Consider the following 22,246-nt stretch of genomic DNA (forward strand, 5'->3'; position numbering starts at 1 on the left):
AGAGTTATAGAGGTTTTTGTAATCACCTAGCTTTTTATCAATTAGTAACTTATATTATGATATTGTAGTTGTTTAGGCTTAAGACAAACAGGAAGTTAACGTCATCGCTACTCAACATGTCAAAGAACACATCCTGCCTCCCCAACAGGTTTCCATTTTGGCAAACAGACAACTATCCCTGTGCAACATCAATGAATCACAATAGACACGGGCCAACTGAGCTTGGCAACAGGAAGCAAATTCTGTGCAATAAAACCCCACTGATGTTAGGGTACAGAGATGGTAATGTATTTTAAATGACATTATAAATTGGTCCAACTTTTCTATCTTGCTACATGTGATATATATATATATATATATATATATATATATATATATATATAGTCTTCTCCCCTTTTGATTTAGTAGTTTTACTTTGAATAATAGTCTACCCCCAAAAAACGTAAAAGCAAACAGGTTGTTTATCTTAAGGACTTGCACAAAACCCCTTATGAAAGGGAAAATGTGAAAATAACCCAAATGCCCAGCAAGAAATGTTCAGTGAAGATAATGATTGATGCCAAAGAATAGTAGCTGCCTTGTTAAGTGGTATGGACTATATCAATATAGAGCCACATGCTCCGCACATGAAAGGGTGTGCATCATGCCGACACAACAGGAATGATACACAAACGAACTAGCAGAGGATGGGATTCCACTCACAGGACTTGAACAGGTTCAAACCAGACAAATCCTAGCACAAAGAAGAGGAAGTGGATACAAAATACCAGAGAACCACAAGCAGATACAAAGTTACAGTCCCAATCACATAGCTATCTGCAATTGATACCTGCTAGGAAAGAGAAAATCTGTTTTCTCCATCAGAGTGCCACTGGATATGTCAATGCTCTAGGGCAGATCTCATGCCCAGGAGTATTGAAAAACACAAATGGACTCCTTTTTAAAGTGTTTTTTTTTTTTTTGCTCTGCTTTCATATTTTTTGTTTCTTTGTTGCTGTCATTTGTAATTTGCTGTTGTTTTTAGAAAAAGAGAGGAGTGGGTAGGTGGGGAAGTAGGGAGGATTTCAGAAGGGTTTGGTGAGGAGAAAGAATATAACCAAAATCTATTGTAACCATTTTAATAAAAAAATAATAACAAAAATATAAGCATTCCTCATACTTTATTATTTTTTCATATTGATACATTTGGCATCAATAACCCTATTTAAACTTATTTTGAACTTTTTCATAGAATTTTCCGTTAAGTTTATTGAATGGAATTAAGAATACGATAGTAAGACAAATATTTGATATAAAAGCTGCTTGTTGGTAAGATTTCAATATTCAAGTACTTGTGTTCACTGAAAAATTTTAACTTCCTAGAAATTGAAATAAGCTTAAAGGAAGAAACTATGTTTGCCTTGACTAATTGACATGAAGTAGTTTTATACAACTACATCTTGGGATAATTTTAAGCTCTCTCTCTCTCTCTCTCTCTCTCTCTCTCTCTCTGTGGTGTGTGTGTGTGTCGGTTAGGAATTGAACCCAGCACCTTGTGAATGCAGAAGCCGTGTGCTCTATCACTAAGCTCCTGTGCCCAGCCTGCAACACTGTTTTCTGCAGATGGCACAGAGCTAAGCAATAGTGACCCAATGATGAATATTCCTCAAGGTGCTCCAGTGGCTACAATACACACTAAGCTGTTTCCCTCTGTTTTGGTGAAAGAGCCATAGAACCACGAACTTTCTCACATTGCCGTGTGTGATCTGAGTCTACTCTCAAACATGTCTATCACAGGCTCCTAAACCTTCGCATTCATAAGTGCAGCATGCACCTAAATTGTACTAAATAATCCGTGTCCATTTTGAGTATTTATTCTTCCACCAAATATTGATTTTAAAATGTCTGACACTTATTTAAAATTGTAAACTGCAAGCAATCATTGTACTGAATGTGTGCCTGGAAGCACACATATATAATATAGAATACTTTTCTAAAATGGCTCTGCAAAGTGGATATTAGTGTTAATCTCACTGTAGTAAAAAAAAAGAGTGAGGTGTAGCAAGATTATATGACAGAGCCAAGACTGAAATCAGGGCTCTGCAGCTGGAACACAACTTTTATCATCATCATCATTAGTGGCATTTTCAAAACAGAATTTCTTTCTATAACCCTAGCTGTCCTGGAACTTGCCCTGCAGGCCAGACTGGCCTTGAACCTATGCCACCACCGCCTAGTTTAGGGCTTAAAACAAACAAACAAATAAACAAAACAAACAAACAAAAAACCCCCAAACTAAGTACTAAATGGTGAAGGTTGAATGATGAAAATATTCAAACTTCCTGGAGTTTAGGGAGTAGAGTATGGCTGCAGAGACTTTAAATTATGGCAAATATTAAAAGAGAAAATAATAGTGAATGTTCTCTAAAATGGAAATACAAAATATTATAATAAATCAAAAATGGGTTAAGCTATAATACAGTTAGTGTTGCCATAAATTAGCAATTTATAAACAAAGAACATTTATTTCCCAAGAATTTCAAGTTCAAGGGTTCAAACAGATTGTGTCTGGTGAGTCTACTCTTTTTACAGCAGTGCCTTCTGTGTCTTTCCTTAAAAGATACTAGTGGCCGTCCATAATGCTTCAGGACTTGTGACCTAACCTTCTCCAAAGGCCACACATTTTTTGTTTTGTTTTTTTTTTTTTTTTTTTTTTGGTTTTTGGTTTTTGGTTTTTGGTTTTCGAAACAGGTTTTCTCTGTGTAGCCCTGGCTGTCCTGGAACTCACTTTGTAGACCAGGCTGGCCTCGAACTCAGAAATCCGCCTGCCTCTGCCTCCATTTAATACAAATTAGAAGGAAAGACGTTCAAGCTAAAGAACTGGGAGAGAATGTTCTCTGAAAACAACACAAAACACAACACGTGATTGGGGACGGATCCTGAGTGTAAACAAGCCTTCAGCTGATGAGAATAATGGAGAAGACATAGGTAGCTAAAGAGCATTTACACATTGAAAGCCTTCCTGAGGGCTGGTGAGATGGCTCAGCAGGTAAGAGCACTGACTGCTCTTCCGAAGGTCCTGAGTTCAAATCCCAGCAACCACATGGTGACTCACAGTCATCTCTAATGAGACCTGACGCCTTCTTCTGGCTGTCTGAAGACAACTACAGTGTACTTCAGTATAATAAATATAAATCTTTGGGCTCGGAACAAGCAGGGACTGAGCAAGCAGGGCCAAGCAGAGGTCCTAAAATTCAATTGCAAGTACAGCTACAGTGTACTCATATACATAAAATAAATAAATAAATCTTGCAAGCAAGCCTTCTTGAAAGAAATGGAAGCAGGTGCTGTCCCTGAATCTGTTGCCTGGCTCTGGATCCCGTTCCCCTAACTGGGCTGCCTTGTCTGGCCTCAGCAGAAGAGGATGCACCTACTTTGACAGAGTCTTGTCAGGGTAGGGGGATACACCACAGGAAGACTCCACCTTCTCAGAGGAGAATGGGGAGGGGGGAACTGTGTGAGGGGGGACCGGAGGAGCAGCGATAGGGATGTGAAGTGAATAAATAAATTAAATAATGAAAAAGAAAGAAAGAAAGGAAGGAAGGAAGGAAGGAAGGAAGGAAGGAAGGAAGGAAGGAAGGAAGAAATGGGAAAATGTTCATATCACCTAATGTCTGGTCGGAGATTATGTTTCTAAGCAGAATTTCCCAAGGTTTTGATAGCAGTGAGAAACATTTGTGGATTTGTGGAAATGAGAGAATGTCACATAATTACAAATGTATGAGCTTAGAATTTCAGCAGACAAACTGTGTCATAAGGAGGAGGCAGGACAGGCATGCAGCTTTTGATACTTACTGCCAGGCAAAAGCACCCATTGCAGTGTTGGGATCAGTGAGAGGTCCATTCTCACAGGTAAATCAACCCACAACAGCCAACAGAAGAAAACAGTCTCTGTCAGATCCCTAAGCTGTCTATATTACGTTCCTTTCATGTGAGAAATTACATAGAAAATATCATGGTTAATATTGTTTTAAAGAAAGGCACATAGAGACCAACCACTTACAATTTCTATTTTTATAGAAATCTGTAGTTAGAAAAGAAACACACAAAAAGAGAGATGATTAATATGTATGTACAACGATTTGGCTCCTGATAAGCAATATGATAACATCAGGTCTACTCGGTACATTAGTGCAACTTGGCAAGCTTTGTGACTTGTCTTAGCATCCTCCCCAGGAAGTGAAGTTTGGCTGAGGCAATACCATCTTAGGAAAGGCCAGATCTGCATATTATTAACATTTGTGTTGGTGGGTTCCCAGAAATGGGTGTAGTCTAACCCAAAAATGAATGCTATAATGGAAAAACTGTACTTGTTCTCAGAGTGTGAAACCATCTGAGGGAAGAAAAAAAAATCAGACATTTCTTCAGCACAAATGGCTGGTGTCAAAACTAGCTGCAGGCATGCTCTGCTCGGCGGCTGCACACGCATGGCAAACACGGAATGATCTGGCTATGATTGTTTGTTTCTCACGTCAAAACTCAAAGTGGAGGATGGAACAAACCATACTGGCTGGCTCCTGGAAATGAAGCGGGCTTTCCTCTAGAGCGCCATTCTGCAGCCTGGGAGGAGAATAAGTCAAAATACAATGATGTTTTCATTTGTTAAAGAAGGTAGGAAGGAAAGGAAGGAAGGAAGGAAGGAAGGAAGGAAGGAAGGAAGGAAGGAAGGAAGGAAGGAAGGGGATGGAAGGAAGGAAGGAGGGGAGGGACATAGGGAGGAAGGGACAGAAGGAGGAAGGGAGGGAGGGAGGGAGGGAGGGAGGGAGGGAGGGAGGGAGGGAGGGAGGGACTGTTGTGGACAGGTAAGATGTCTCAGAGGGTAATGAAAGGTATTTGCTTCTTAAATTTGTGAGTTCAATCCCCAGAGCTTATATAAAAAATGGAAGAAGAGAATCAGCTCCACAAAGTTGTCTTTTCACTTCCATTTGTATGCTGTTGCAGCACGCACGCACACACACACACACACACACATATGCACACACTCATGTACACACTCAAATAGTAATAACACATTTTAAGGAAGTGTTTTTCTCTGCTAAGAATAAAATGTTACTTAGTTTTGGATCATTCCGTGTCAAAGTTATCTTAGCTTTTCTTCTTTAGGCATTTTGGGAAACCCAGTATTGGCCTGAGACCCGTTTATTTACTCTATTCCAAAGCTTGTTTCTCTGGCTCAGTGATCCAGGAAGCTTATGAAAGGTGTGCCTTAGAAGGATGAGGAAAACAGACTTTTTAATCCAGTTCATTTTTAAATCTAAAAATTTCAATTCAAGATTTTTTACTTGGAGGCGAACAGAGATTAAAATATTAATGAGGAAATATAAAAAAGTATTGTCAGTGTTTCAACATTAGGTAGATTTGCTCTATCAGGCCCCTTGGTGGGATTGCAGGGAACACTTTAAGAACTGTATCTAGAAATGAGGCTCTCCCACAGTGTCTCACTCATCATGACCTTAGTTATTTGGAAATCGTAAGGAAAACCCTAAAAGTAAGTACAGACACAAGTCTCCTGTAGAAGCTGTTGGGGCCAAATGACTAAATCAAAACAAGACAGTGCCAATAGGCCAGACTGTAAGCCCTGGCAGTAAAATCCAGGAGTTTACTCACGGAGTCATTAAGTCTTGGCTTATGTATAACCTTCACTAGATGACAATAGACTTTCTAACCTACATATGACTCTCAATTTACTTTATTTTCTTTTAAAGATTTATTTATTTATTTGTTTATTTTATGTATGTGAGCACATTGTCTCTCTCTTCAGACACACCAGAAGAGGGCGTCAGATCCCGTTACAGATGGCTGTGAGCCACCATGTGATCGATGGGGATTGAACTCAGGACCTTAGAACTCAGTGCTCTTAGCCACTGAGCCACCTCTCCAGCCTGACTCTCATTTTATAAAGTGCTTTCTGTTTTTAGATATTTTCAAGATATTTAAGTTAGGCTTTAAGTCTCCTGCTGTTCAAAAACATCTCATGTGGACAACCTTGCTATCTATGTACAAAAAAAAAATAGTCTAAGGATTTTGCAAGTCAAGTAAAAAATAACTCAGCTACGCTTTGGTATGAAGGTAGGGGCTAGTCTGGGTTAAAATGCCTACTCCTGCAGTACTTTTGAGCTCTGTGGTGGTTTGAATGAGAAGGGCTCCATAGGTGCATATGTTTTAATGCTTGCCTCAGCTAGTGGAACTGTTTGAAAAAGATAAAGAGGTGTGGCCTCTATTAGAAGGCATAGCCCTGGAGGCTTGATTTGAGACTTCAAAAGTCAACATCAGGCCCAGTATGTTTCTCTACCTCCAACCAGTGGACCACAATGTAAAACCCTCAGCTACTGCCACAGGGCACATGTCCCATTGTAACAATAATGGACCAACCTTCCAAAACTGTAAGCATATCTCCAATACAATGGTTTCTTTTGTTTGAGTTTTCTTGGTCACGGTGTCTCTTCACAACAATAAAATAACAGTGACTCAAATAGGCTCCTAATAAATACACAACACTGAATGGTTAGAGGTTAGAGAGACACAGAGAAGCTTCATTTAACATGACCTTTTAGAGTTAGATCTAAAATGCCAAAGAGAAAGAGATTACATAAAATTACAATATTTATATTAAGAAGAATAAAGTAGACAAAATGTGAAATGTCATATGGCATATGAAAGATAAAATAATGCACAGTTCTTTTCAACAGAGTAAAGAACACACTTGTAGATTTAATAAGCATCTATTATATCGTATGTTAGGAAGTTTAAGGATGTACTTCATAACTTACTGTGGAAAGAATATATTTCCTTGGATTCTTCAGGACCTAAATTTAAATCATATGCTGCAAGACAAGAGACAGGGTAAAGAGATTTCAGTACTTCTAGCATTTGGAGGAAAAGAATGTCCAAATGAACTCATCAGTTTCTTAACAATTTATTCCTTAAGACGATTCTGTTTCCACAAATTCTCAACTGCTCCCTTTTATGTGTAGAGTCAGATGAATCTGCGTTCTAACACTGACATTTGCCTTAAAGTGAACGGAATGGCAAATTCTTGGTAAAGACATTTTTTTACTTCAAATAAACTGTTACCAACACTGAAGGTAGCTGTCTTCTAGTTGAAAACCTAGTCTTCAGTATAAGAAAACAACTAGTAATGAATTCAAACCCTGTAACAAGAATTTTGGTATTGAGAAACAAACGCAGTTTCATTATTATTTAGTATAAAACACAGTGTAAATGACTTATAATATAAGCATCTTAAATGGAAAGGAAAATAATATGTAGATAGCATATTACCTTATTATATATTTTATTAGTTCCATTATACTGTTATGTTTAATATATATTATTTTTAAAATGTGTGTGTGTGTATGTGTGTGTGTGTGTGTGCGCGCGCGCGCGTGTGTGTGTGCACTATGTTTTTACAGGTATCTGTAGAGGTCAGAAGAGGGAATAATTCTACTACTGAAGTTGCAGGTGTCTGTAAGTTGCCTGTCCTAGCTCCTAGGAAACAAATCCAGGTCCTTTGGAAGAGCGGCAAGTATCCCTAACCACTGAGACATCTCTCCAGCCCTATATTTATTCTTTTAAGATCAAAAAGTTTGAAAGAAACTTCTAGCTCCAGACATATCTCAGCACTAGGGAGCCAGAGACTGGCCGGGCTCTGTACATTTGAGATCAGTCTGTTATACATAACAAGTTCTAGAATAGCTAGACCTGTGATAATAAAAAATAATGAAAAAAACAACCAAACAAAAGAAACAAAACAAAACAAGACAAAACAAAACAAAAAAACCTGACTAACTAACTAAAATGAGCATAAAAAGAAAGAAGGAAATAGGAGACATTGCAAGCTTACAGTTGGAAAATGAGGAGATGGCCCAACATGCATGTAAGTCGAGGCTCAGTGTAAGAAGAGAATGAGAGAGCATTTAAACACAGTGGCTGAGCTGTTTCCAAAGCTCTCTGTCTCTCTCTCCTCTCTCTCTCTCTCTCTCTCTCTCTCTCTCTCTCTCTCTCTCTCTCTCTCTCTCTGTCTCTCTCTGTCTCTCTCTCTCTAATACACACACACACACTGTGCCAGAATTGGGTGATGACTGCAGTAAAAAATAATACAGATACAGCAAACTTCCAAACAATAAAACCAGACACACCAAGAGGTAATGAGACTGTTTAAAATGAAGATGCTCTTAATCTCCAGAAAGGATGATCCAGAAAGGATCCAGAAAGGATGCAGACAACATAAAACACAAGAGCAACAGTAAGACATACACAGCATGATTCCTGAAAAGTTAAGAGCCAACTGAGAGTCCATTAGCAGCCCTCCTTTCTAGAAATGTCAAAGAGAAGCTTTCAAGCAGTGACAAGAAGCCAGACACTAATACAAAGAGAGAAGAGAGCAAAGTAATCAACAAATATGTGGATGCCTCTGAGTCGGTATGTGCTATTTAAGATGATAGTGTTCTGTGAGATTGCAGTGCCTGTAGTGATAATTCTTGACAATAGCTCATAGCCTGGAGAGGAGCGAGCAGGTCTAGTATTTTAGGGGTTATGTGTAAAAGAATTAATAAATATTAGATTCTAACTAAATGTAACCTGTAGAATAATCATTGTTTAATGAGTAAAAATATGTAAATAAAAACAATTAGAAAATGGGAGGATAAAAAAGACTTGGCTAATCCAGAACACAGTGAGGAAGAAAAAAAGGAAACAAAAATGAGCAAATTGAAACTGAGACACTAGATATGAACTCATTATCTGTGTTTTTGTTTGGTTAGTTTTGGTTTTTTTGTTGTTTTGTTTTCATTTTTGTTTCTATTTTTGAGACAGTGTTTCTCAGTGTAACCTTGGCTGTCCTGGAACTCTCTTTGTAGACCAGGCTGGCCTCTAACTCATAGAGATCAGCTAATTTTATGTCTCCCTAGAGCTTCTGTAATAAATCACTATGACGCTATTTTATAATAATGGCATGTGGGTTTCCTGTGGCCTTAATATATGTTTTTACCTTCTCCACTAAATAATAAATAACCTTATATTTTTGTCTTCCCTGTTATTTTCCAAGATCATACCTTTATCATAAGCTTTCAAATATATTGACATATTTTATTCGTTTTAAAGGAGTACATATCCCTAGCTCTCAAGAATTTTTCCTGATTTTAAAAACAAAACAATATAAAACTAAGTCATGGCACCAAGGCATCTTTAAAGTTAACCTGATACACTTCTTCCTAGATCAATTGCAATTTTGTTTCACTTATGTGAGAAAAATATTACAGAACATCCTATTTAATTTACAATCTAGAGTTGATTTTTACTTTTTGCTTTAAATCTTTTCACAAGTACAAATGATCATAACCAGAAATCAGATAATAATAATAATAATAATAATAATAATAATGAGTTGGGTACAGTGGCACAAACCTGTGATCCCAGTACAAGAAAGTTGAGGCAACAGGATCAAGAATTCAAGATCTTCTTTGCCTATGTAGTGGGTTTAAACCCGGTATGGTCTAGAGTTCATGTCTCAAAAAGAAAGAGATGCAGTAACAATAACAGTAAGAATAATAATCACCACATACTATCTACTTTGAAAAGATGAGAACATGAAAGTTCTGTTCTTTCAAAGCCAAGAGAATGGGAAGATGGCTCTGTGGAGAAAACATTTGGCTCACAAGCACAAGGACTGAGTAGTTGCAATCCCAGCCTCTACACCACTGTTAGGTGGGTTTAGTTCTTCGGTAAGGCAGTGCACCACTCCAGATAGCTAAATTACATTGAAAATATTGGTAAATCTCATACCATCATGTAGTCATGGAAATACATTTTCATGTTCTGTTTCTTCTTTAGCAAATAGAACTCTTGTAACTCACAAAGTAGAATTGTAGAAATCACTCATCTCCTTCCTGACTGAGTGGGGAAAAATCCAGCTCGTTTAAAGACTTCATTTATGAGACAGCACTCTTAATTATCTTACTTGTTTTCTATTTTCCTTGCAGAAAAATCCATATTTGAAGAATATAATTTTAGAAACTCTTAAAAAGAAATGTGTTTGACTTCATTTTTTCTTTAATATATGTATAAAGGCCTGAAGGGTTACAATTATTACAAATTTATGATCAATCTGAATTTGTAGCAATTATTTATTTACTGAAAAAGCAATAACTCTTGCCCACAGCTGTCTGGAAGAAATTCCTCTGTTGGGGTTACAGCTGAGTGATGCGGAGGTAAAAATGACCGTGGGTCATTATTCTCTGCTCCGGGATGACTACAGGAGAACAGGATGTATATAGCCCTCTAGAACCATGGTAAAGATTTACACAAATTGTTCCTTTCTTTCTGATTGCTGCTACTTTTGTCGGTGTTACATGCTGTCATTAAATTCTCCACCCTCGCCATTACAGCTTCCATTACCACCCACATGGTGCTGCGGCTTTATCCATGGGTGGCAGATGTTATCGCCGTATGTCATGCGATCAATTTTCCATTCAAGGGTAATGCAATGTTTGGGGGAAAGCCAACTCACACTTTAGTAAAGGCTGTCTCTGTAGTCTTCACCGTAAATGCAAGCATCCTTTCAACTTCTTGGCAGAGCTATTTAACCAAAAATCAGCAGGGACCTTAGAGGCGCTTTGCATGTTTCCATGTGAGCTGGGCACTCTTTCTCACTGTCACCTGCCAAATTGCTTCCTATTAAGAAGGTTGGCATTATTTTCTCTCTCTCTCTCTCTCTCTCTCTCTCTCTCTCTCTCTCTCTCTCTCTCTCTCTCTCTCTTAAACTTTTATTCATCTCGGACGATTCTGGGCTGGAAATCATGAAAAATGAGATACGGTGTGGAAAGCATCAGTCTCAGATCTGGTCCTCAAGGCTCTTCGCTACTGGCTCATTCTATGATCTGCATCTCAAGCCGTTGCTTCCAGAGGTAGCACTCAGACCTCACAATTTTTATTCTGAATGATTACAGAGAACAGCAGGGGCTATTTAACATTTATCTGCATGGTTTCAATTCCCTCCCACCCTCCTCCTCTTTTCTCATTTCTGCAAGACTGGCCCCATGCCAATCTTACGACAGATTTGTAACTTTCCATATTAATAAACATATATTATTTTTTACTCAACGTGTTATATCTTGCATATTTAAACATTAAATGCAATTCTTCCAAGATTTATGAAAGTTGATAAACCTTAACTAACTTTGAAACTAGTCCAGTCTAAACTTCAATGCTCCCTGCTTTCTGGGCCCAAGTTGCTGAAATCCAATGTGGAATGTTTGGGAGGGAGAAAGGAGAGGAGGCTGCTTGCTCTTCTTGTTCCTACAATTATCTTTCCATCAGGGATGCTAATTGCCTAAAATTTGACAATTGACTTTGCCTACATTATGTGTCTGTGAACTAACATTACATTTTTCCCATTTTTATCAAGAAATCCAAATTTTATGATCAAATATATTTTAAACTCTCCTTTTGTGTGTGTGTGTGTGTGTGTGTGTTTTCCAGACAGGGTTTCTCCGTGTAGCCTTGGCTGTCCTGGAACTCACTCTGTAGACCAGGCTGGCCTTGAAGTCAGAAATCTGCCTCCCTCTGCCTCCCAACTGCTGGGATTAAAGGTGTGTGCCACCACTGCCTGACTATTTTAAACTCTCTAATTCCAGTGATCAGCTAACTTGACTTTATTCAGATATATTATAGTTATTGATTCATGACATTCAATAACCAATGATTAATGTGGTATTTCAATAGAGACATCTGAATGAACTTTATTTATTTATTTTATTTATGGTGTGTGTGTGTGTGTGTGTGTGTGTGTGTGTGTGTGTGTGTGTACATTTGCCATAGTATGTGGGAAAGTGTGACAGTTAGAGGACAACTTGCAGGAATCAATAATATTCTTCCACCAGTTGAGTACAGTCCTGAAGTTTTATGTAAAATAAATATAAACTTCTTTGTAATATTCTCATTTAAAATCATTCCAAAAGAGGTAGGAGTAGGAAGATTCCTTTAGCAACTCACAATAATGTATTTAGGAAGCAGTCTAAAGTGGTCCCACCTTTTATGATGCCTAAGATTAATGCCCGGACATCATAACATTTTAAAGTTTAATTTAGTTTCTCATAGGATGGACCCAAACTCAGTCTTCTTGCCTCAACCTCTCAAATGCTGGAACTACAGACATTCATGACTAAAATCTGAAAATTGTTTTTTGTTTTTTGTCTTTTTGTCTTGTTTTTGTTTTTTGTAAAATTAACCCCAGATTGACATAAGGCAGAAAGGATTTATTTCAGCTCGCAATAGCCTCCTATACAGTCTATCACCACAGGGAAGTCAACATGAGCCTGTGTTAATCCCAAAGAAAGAGCACCAACCCAAATCATTGTGGGCAAAGCAGGCAATTCATTGAGGCAAGTGTTTTTTATTTGTGTACACAGACTGCTTCCTCCTAAGGTGGGATTTGAGAAGTCAGCCTGGATGTGAGTAAGACAAGACTTTTATAGCTAGAAGTAGAGAGTTTCCAAGCCAGGTTAGGCAAAATAGGCAGGGTTACAGGAGCAGAACAAACAAGTTAGTCCTAATGGCCTCTTGAAACAAAGACATGTTTGCAAGGTAGGTATGACAAGACAATCATAGTCATAGCAAGGAAGTCATAGGAGGTCATATAACATTCTAAAACAAAGGAGGGGCTACAAAATAACTCATTAAAACAAAGACACGATTGCCATTCTTAGAACAGCCAGTATAAAACCATTTATATTTAAGGATAGAGGTAGAGTATAGCCCAATTCTGGAAAAACAGAGGTTTAACGTATGATAAGACTTTTTTTTTTAATCTTTTTATTAGTTCTTGGTGAATTTCACATCATGTACCCCAATCCCACTCATTTCCCCTCCCCTTGTATACAGCCTCCACCCTTGGAGTCTCCCCTCAAACAGAGAAGAAGAAAAAAAAATCCCATTGTGGATGCTGTAGTGTGTCACAGTGTCTCACACTTTTGTCCACATTTCTTTGCTTGCAGATGTTCATTGCAAACAATCATTGGTCTGGTACCAGGCCTCTGGCTTCTGCTACTTTATCAATACTGGATCCTCACTGGGACTCCTCTTGGATGTCTTGGTTTTGCCCTGTATCATGAAGATCCCATAGTTTTAGATCAATAGCATTGCCCCTTAATGCACTTCATGTACTTCAGCAGTTCATTTGTGGGGGAGACGTTGGGGGGGGCAACTCAAAGCCCTGGATCTGGGCCTGAAAGGTGTATGAGCTCGTCAGCTGACTCTCTAACTCTCAGGCCCTCAGGGTCTGCTTAGCAGCAACCCCTGCTGACCCCCAAGGTCAGTTTACCCTGATACCCAGTTGAGTTGCAGGACCTGCTCTCCTGAGTGTTGCAGCCAGGGAGGGACAGGGCCAGTTTTACCACTCTCATGACTCCAGGGAAAGCTCTCCTGACGGTCATAGATGAAAAGAGAATGAGGAGGAGGGCGTCTTGGTTGACCCTGCCACTACCCAGCAGTCAAGGGTCAGGATTGGCTCTCTCATACTCACACCCTCAAGGCTGGTTTGCCCACAACCCCAACATCCATGATCAGCTGTACTGTACTGCCCAGGTGAAGTGCAGGGTCTACTTTCCTAAGTGCTGCAGCTGGTGAGGGGCAAGGCCAGCTCTCCCACTCTGTTGACCTCAGGGCAAGGGTCAAGAGGTGGGGAGGGGGGGCATCTCTCCCTTCTCATGTCACTGCACTGCAGATAGGTATTGGGGCCAGCTCTGCCATATTCACACCCTAGTGGCTAGCTCACACAAGCCCTTGCCATCAGGCATAGCCCTATGTGCTGCCCAAGTGAGGTATAGGGCCTGCTCTCCCAAATTCTGCAACAGGAGAGGAGCAGGGCTAGCTCTTCTGCTCTGATGGCCAGAGGGCTAGATCTCCTGCTTTCCACAGGAAGGGAGGAGGAGGGTATCTCTCCTTTGTCCACACCACCGCACAGGAGACAAGTGGTAGGACCAAGTCACCCATGCTTGTATCCTTGGGGCCAGTTCATCCACAGCTTCCACAACTGCAGCTGCTAGGAGTGGGCTCAGGTCTCTTGCTCCCATGCCCCCAGGTCCACCTCTTCCACACTACCCAGGTAAGTGGTGGGGCTGTGCAATTCTGCACAGCTCTCAGACATTAACACGTCCCTAGGCAGCAGCTCAGACTAGGGATATCTACCTGGCCTTTGGTGGTAACAGACACCTGCTGATTTAGGGCCATGAACCCAGAGGTGGTTCCTGGTGGCAGCATGCCCCAGGTGGCATCACTGGCCACTCAAATCAGGTTGTTCCTCACAACCCTCGATTCTTCTGTTTTTCTTCATTGTGCCCACCTCCTTCTGTTTCTCCTTGTTTTCCGTTTCTCCACCACTTTCTTGTTCCTTATAGAGTCAACTGGGGTCTCTGAGTGTCTGAGGTTACCAGGAGTGCTATACCCTGCTCACACATTAAGGCACCAGGCTGAGGTCATCCCAGGCATGCTCTTTCCTTACCTACCCTAGACTTGTACCGCACCTGATTGATGGTCGTGTCAGGCTAGTTCCTTGTCCAGGCCCAATGGTGCCGGTCTGATGATCATCTCAGGCTCCCTCTTTTCAGGAAATGTTAGGCTGTTAATCATTCAGACATTCATAGGTTAGAATATTGAGCATTTGAGCGTCTCATAGACATAGTATCTTTCCTCTCTGCCATCTACTGATGTACATGTGACACAGCAAGTACCTACAGTGCTTCTCTGGGCAAGTGTAATATTGTTATTAAGCCTATAACAAAGGCAGGCTGGTTCTTCACTTTAAGCAGCAGCCCACACTGTGTCCATAACCAGGAAGAAGAGAATGATGAATGCTCAGCTGCTCAGCTCACTTTCTCCATTTTATACATTCCAGCATCTCAGCCAAGGGACTGAGACCACCCACAGTGGACAGGCCTTCCCACCCCAATAAATTTAATCAAGACTATCTCCCATAGGTATGTCAAGAGGCCTTTCTCCAATGCCTCATCTCTCATCAAGTCAATAACTGAGATTAGTCATCACTCAATCTTAGTTGTGTTAATTCTGGCTTCTAGTTATCACTACTGTCTATGATCTTCCTTTTGTTACACAATAAGCTAGGATTTATCTCCAGGGCAGCAAGCATAGCTGCTGAGATCCATCTCTATTTAAAATGCAGCACTACTCACAGACTAGTCAACATACTAATTTGTTATGTAGATATATAACATGTTTATTATTGTTTAAATATCATTTGCCTTCAATGAAATATAACCTTGATGAAATCAGCAACTTGGCAATACTATTATAGTATTTTCGTACCCAGAACATCATATAAAAAGGCCAGATATATTTGAATTCATACTTTTAGAAGAACATGGTAGTTTATCAAAGGCTACTGATAAGTAGATTCTTATGAATTTATATCAGTACCTACGAAGTTCTGTGAAACATTTATGGCTGTTATGGTTTTCACACAGGGCTATGGTTATTGTAGGACTCCTGGGAAGTTACAGCGATACATGAGGTGTCTTGGTCATTTGGATCAAATTTGATTCTTTGTCTTCTTCAAATGTAGATACTGAATCAAATCTTGTGTATTGGTTAGGCTGAGAGCTTTTGATCAGCTTGTGTTTTGGTACTTCCAGGGAGCTTAGTTTCAAAGTCCTCTCTCCCCAGCTCTCTTCCCTCTCTTCCTAACTCTAATTACTTAGCAGATTTCAATAGTACACATGAAATTTTAAAATATAAGATCATGCTCAGTCAGCTAGATAGAAGGAACTTGTATTACAACGTTTGGTCTAAGCCACACCATATCTTCTTCCTGGGTGCTCATTATATAGTGTCTGAGACTCTGAGCACTGCAGTTCAGTGTAGGAAGCTAACCAGTTAATTTATAATCTGGATCTGCTCCCCATGTCAAGCTGCCTGATTTTGGATTTCCTTGAATGTCGGCAGTTCTTTTACTTTTTCATCACTTCTATGTTCCATTGTTTAAACCATGCTACGTAACCATCAGAGGTTTTGTATGTTCTGTCAAGAGAAAATTTTTTTTTAAAATCACTCAGACATATTCCAGATCAGTTTACTTGGCTTCTGGCAAGCTAGGCAATATGAAGGCAGACCCTCATGGTCATCTCAAAGTCCAACTGTCACTGCTCCTCAGGAAAGCTGTCTCCCACTAACAATGCAGCGCCACCATTCAGTTCAGTCAGCTCCATCCTGTTAGCATTGTCAAACTGGTGTTCTAAAGAGACTGGTGGCAGCAGAGCCAGATCTCTGCAAACAGAAGAGACAGTCTGGGGTTAGATGTGTTCGACGTAATTATATAGGAAGCATGCAACTTATCTCCACTTATTTGCTGTCATTCATTTTTTACAGCCACTGCAGTCCATAGTATTCAAGCTACTCACAGCCAGGCCAGGTACTGCTCACCTTCACTTGGCAAGGAAGGTCAAATCCAATGGCTGACAACAATGCTTCTCTACTTAAAGAAGCATGTGACTCACTGGAGTATCTTCTTAAAATACAGTTTAATGTGACTCTGGTTAATGCCTGAGACTACATTACAACCGGCTTCCAGAGGCTTTCCAAAGCAATGTCAAGGTCTGCACTCTGATCAAAGGCTAGTTTTGTAGTGTATCCTTTTACATTTCTCTACTGCCTTGTGTTTTGCCATCTCCCCCGCTTTCCTGGCACCCCTTCTGTAAGCTGCTATGAACCTTCACTTGACTTCCTGATAAAGAAACTCGACTTAAAGGTAAAGAAACCTTAGAGTTTGATTCTTGAACCATGTCTTTTATTCCCAGTGATGAGTCTCAAAGTTGAGAGTATAAGGAAAGTTTTGCTGATATATATGTATATATATATATATATATATATATATATATACATATATATATACTCCTTTTTTATTCCTATGATTCAGTGTGTATATAGTATGATATCTATTAGTATGAATTTCTAATTTGGATGTCTATTCTTTTTTTATATTTGTAGTGCTAAGGTATATAGGATAATTTACGTTATATATACAGGTAGTAAGAAGGTTGCTAGAGTGACTGAATTCTCACTTTTACCACCTCTCATAGCTGGGCGCTTTGTAGAGGAAGGTTGGGTCATTGGGACAGTTCCACTGAGAGAATAATAAGAATCCATTCCATGTTCTGTCCCTGCCTTTGCTTTCCAGCAACCACGAAGTGAGCATGTACTTTGTCCTCTAGCATGTACTTCGTCGTGATGGGGTGCCTCTCAAAAGACCTAAAATCAACTGGGGGGGGGGGCGGGAGCAAGCAACCATGGACCCAAATCTCAAAAACTCCGAATTGAGAGAGTGTAGACATGAGAAATACAAATATATACTTTAGAAGGATATGAATTAATTCTAGAGCTAAATATTAGTGACCATAGTCTAGGAATACTGATATGGGTTACCTCAAATTCTACGCTTTGACATGACAGCCGTCTCATGACGTTTTTTGTAGTAACAGAACAAAGAAAGTCGTAAATCGGGATACTCTTTAAAAGCATCTGTGGAAGTACCAGGCTGACGGGTGTCAACAACGTAGAGAACATTCTTAGCTTCGGGTTGGTGGAAGCTAGAAGTCTGCTAAGTTAAGTCATGGCAAAGGTTTCACATGACAGAAGCATGTCTACTCAGACTGAAAGCTGGACAAGGGATGGCTATCAAGGAACCCAAAGAGAGTCTGAAATAAATGCAGCCAGACTTTGTACTTGCAACACTCCAACCCCCACAATCACTGAAGTTCTATTGATTAAAGAAACTTTTAGGGGATCCAATATAAGGTACAGCCTTCATTTAGAAATACTGATATACACGGTTCTTCACCTCCTTAAACTGATTTATCTCCGGTACTTTGTCACAGGATGGAAAGTTGACCAAAACATCCTATTGGGTGTGAAGAGAATCTCATAAGTGTTTTAAATGTCATTTCCCTGGTTATTAATGACTCCGAACAGTTTTTCAAATGTTGGTCATTTTTATGTCTTCTTAGAAGAAACCAAAGGCCAAGTTATTTTTAATATGTTGATTTTTCACGTCCAGTTGACAGGCTTACATATTAACCCTTTAGGAGCCTCATTCATTTTCAGTGCTGTAATCATTTCTTAAGTGCTGACAATTTCCAAATGATATCTATACCTTAGGCCCCATGAGTCAACTGTAAAGGAACCTGATAGGTTATGTCTCTGTTGATGAAATGAGACAATTCAATTCAAGTCAGATTACATTATATTAAATGTTGGTTTATTGGGAAACTGCTCTTGGGTGAGTTCACTGGCCCCAAGGATTGATCCTAAATGAGTCTCAAAGACTTTGAAAGGAGCCCCTTGCTCAGGCCTCAGGACAATAGCAGACACCCAAGAACTCACGATAGACTGAGCTTGTTGCAAACCACATGAGGCTTTATTCGGGGAAAGCCAGAGCTCTGGGGACGACTCATATCCCACGAAGGGGTAGAGGAGTCGACCTCGAGGGGAAAGAGGTCCCAGTTTTTATAGGCCCTCAGGGGGGAAAGGAGAAGGGGGAGATTAGGAGATTTCCAGATCTAAACAATGTCTATTCTCAAGAAATGGGTATGGGAGGGGTACAAGGAAAGAGTCTAATGAAGGTGCAGCAATGGGCACACACCTGGTCAGAACACTGGCAGACACACATGTTCAAGGAGTGGCCAGAGCATCGTGCACCTCTATTTTTCTAAATCAGTGAAGCTAGTTCTGCTAACACTGACATCTATCTTGCCAATTTCAGGGCTTCTGTGTCCTTTTACATTCTGTGAGGATCTTTCAAGTCACCATGGTAAGAAAGGGGCAGGAGGGGAGAGAGAGAGAGAGAGAGAGAGAGAGAGAGAGAGAGAGAGAGAGAGAGAGAGAGAGAGAGAACAAAATGTGTGGATTATATAAGAATAAGAATCTCTGGGGTAAGGGTAGCCCAGGGCTGGAAAGTTCTGGGTTGCTGGCAGGATGTACTAGGTAGGAACTGAGGGATGCTGGGAAAGTAGGTCTGCTTTGATATGCAAAATATGCACCTCAGTCCTTTGTCCAGGGTCCGAAATGAAACAAAACCATCACCGGAAGAGAGTTTACATCTGGGGAACACTTATCTGTGACTTCCCATTTATAAAGATAGCACAAGTTAGAAGGGTCAAGGGAACTTGCTTAAAGTGGGAAGCCACAATCTCTTCAAATGCAGATTCATTTAGTCTGGTTGAGGTCTTGGGAGCTCCCAGGTTCGAATGCTCCCCCACCCCACCCCACCCCACCCAGGTGATTTTGATTCTGAAGTCCCAGCCACTGCTTTAGGAAAGGCTGTCCAGCCTAAAGATTTCTCTAGCTTTTCTTGGCAACTAGACCACGGTGTTTGTGAAAACATTTTCCTCTATAGAGAAGGTAAAGTTTAAAAATAAAGGGCAGTTTAACACCCCTCATTGTAAACAGTACTGATTAAGGGAAATTTATTGGTGCTCAAGAGGACAGAATCTCTGGGCTGAGCCTGGGTGGAGAACAAGCATTCCAAATGGACGGTCCAAAAAACCCCAGACCCACATACACCTAGCCCCTAGGGTGGAGTCTACTTAAGCCAAGCTAAAGAGATAGGTAGAATAATTACACTTTTAATGAACTACTGCAATTTCCCTTCTGTGAATTCTCATCCTCTAGTGCTATCTCTCACAGAGGCACAGCCCTGCTTCTTTGAAAGTCAGCCCATGTCTTCCGGAAAGGCATAACTCTTTCTTCCCTTCTAAAAATGTTTTTGCTAAACATGAGCTTCCCTAACACCTTAGGCTTCACCCTCCCTCACCATGTTCTATGCTTGCCATATGGCTGACCTCTATGCTTGCTTAACTCAAACAGTATGGCTTCCCAGGCGCTCCCCTCACCCCACCCCGTCCCCCCATCCCCCACTCCCACCCCCATCTCCATTCTGAGCAGCTGCTGAGATTTACAGCTCTCCTGGCTTAGGTTTTTTGTTTGTTTGCTTCTTTCTTTCTTTGTTTGTTTCTTTGTTTCTTTGTTTCTTTGTTTCTTTCTTTCTTTCTTTCTTTCTTTCTTTCTTTCTTTCTTTCTTTCTTTCTTTCTTTCTTCTTTCTTTCTTTCTAACTCTAAAAAAAAAATTGACTTAAAAACCTCGAAGAGGGGGGGAGGGGGGCTTCTGATTTCTCCAGGATCATTTGGGACCTTCAAAAATATTCCTCAAAGTTTCAGTAAACATGATCTCAAGGAAAAAAAACCTCACAAATAAAACCTACTTTAAATAGTCGTCTAACCAAAGTAAAATCGGTCCATTTTTTTCCATACCTAAAGCTTGCATGGCTTGATAGACACTGTTCAACACTCATTAATGAAAGCAATAGCTCTCTCTTCACAGGAATACACGAGATGGTATATTTCAGAGCCAAATATGAGAACCCATGACCTAGGAAGACAGATCTAGGTTCAACCAAATACTATGTTCTAATTCACAGCAAATTTACATGCTTTTTTTTTTTAAGTAGAAACAGAACAGAGAAGACTATAAAATAATATACTTTTCAAATACATCAGTGAACACAGCCAAGTTGGCGAGTTACAGCAAAGAGGGGGGAAATCAGTGATTCTCAGCTTTCTTTTTTTTTTAAATATTTATTTATTATTATAAGTAAGTACACTGTAGCTGTCTTCAGATGCACCAGAAGAGGGTGTCAGATCTTATTACAGATGGTTGTGAGCCACCATGTGGTTGCTAGGATTTGAACTCAGGACCTTCACAAGAGCAGTCAGTGCTCTTAACCACTGAGCCATCTCTCCAGCCCCCGATTCTCAGCTTTCTTAATGCTGCAACACCTTAGTGTAGTTCCTCATGTTGTGGTGTCCCCCAACAGTAAGTGATTTCATTGCTCCTTCATAACTGCAATTTTGCCTCTGTTATGAATTATAAGTAAATATCTAGTATGCAGGATATCTGATGTGTGACCCCTGTGGGGGTCTGGGTCCACAGGTTGAGAGCCATTGTTTTAGCTGCTATTTATCAGCAGTGTTGGCCCTTTGGACGGTCGAAATAAGAGGTCTGCTAATCCGGTCCAAAAGATTTACCCGATGTTTACAGAAGATGCCGTGTTATGCATAAAGAAGGGCAATAAACGGTATTGAAGGGGATAAAGATGCTCTGAGATAACTTGGCTCTGAACTTGCAACATTCCAACCATTCTGCATGTCTGATGCTCTCCCCAGTCAGTTCGCCTTTGCAGACACAGCTTCTTTACAAGAATTCTATTCATACATGTGTACACTGACCTAATATCCAGCCCCAGAGCAATTCTTCGTAAAATCTGCTCCATGTTAAGTCTCCAGTCACTTTTCTTTGTCTTCTGTACCATTATCTCTAGACTATCCAAGGTGTGTCCTTGGACCAGGTACCTCCATACATAAAGAAATCTCCCTGTTTGCCTCCTCTTCTTCCCCTTGGTTTAATTCCCATAAAGCCATTGACCTATGAAACTGCAGAACCAGACCCATAGATATATCTATATGTGGACATGGGTGAGGGACAAGAAGGACACTGGGTGAGGGAAAAGTCGTTGGGAATGTAGCTCAGTGCTCAAGAGATTGTAGCTCCTCTACAGGGTTAGAGTTCATTTCCCATCAACCACCTCAGGCAGCTCACAACGTATACGTCCAACTCTAGATTCCTCCTAGAGCCTACACACACACACACACACACACACACACACACACACACACACCACAAATAAAAAGAAAACAACCATCAATTCATGTCTTCTCAAGGAAGCTTTCTTAGAATATCTCATCAAATGACTGCAATCAGCAGCGAGTTTTACATTTTATATTAAGTGTGTGTGTGTGTGTGTGTGTGTGTGTGTGTGTATGTGTGTTCCCATGCCATGGCACTGGTGTAGATATCTGAGTTCAGTTTTCAAGAAGTCATTGTCTCTTTCTAATACATGGAGCCCGGGGATTAAACTCAGGTTGTCAGGTTTGGGAGCAAGAGCCTTTGCCCACTGAATTCTCTCCCTGATTCAATTAGTAGCGTTTTTAAATACAAAGAATACTGGTTTGCTTTATTAGGGTCTGTTGTTGTTCATTCGTTTAATTAGCTTTCTTGGCTACTTGTGATATCACTGGCCTTTAATCCCAGCACTTAGGAGGCAGAGGCAGGCAGGTCTCTTTTATGTTTGAGGCCAGCCTAGGTAGT

At 40.2% G+C, this 22,246-nt stretch overlaps 1 pseudogene; it reads right to left on the bottom strand.

Annotated features, from left to right (window-relative positions):
- Nucleotides 1-14,644: 14,644 nt before the first annotated feature.
- Nucleotides 14,645-14,787, bottom strand: Gm51432 (annotated as a pseudogene).
- Between the last annotated feature and the right edge of the window lie 7,459 nt (nucleotides 14,788-22,246).

The sequence above is a fragment of the Mus musculus genome, chromosome 2 (assembly GCF_000001635.26).
Source record: "Mus musculus strain C57BL/6J chromosome 2, GRCm38.p6 C57BL/6J".
NCBI lineage: Eukaryota > Metazoa > Chordata > Mammalia > Rodentia > Muridae > Mus > Mus musculus.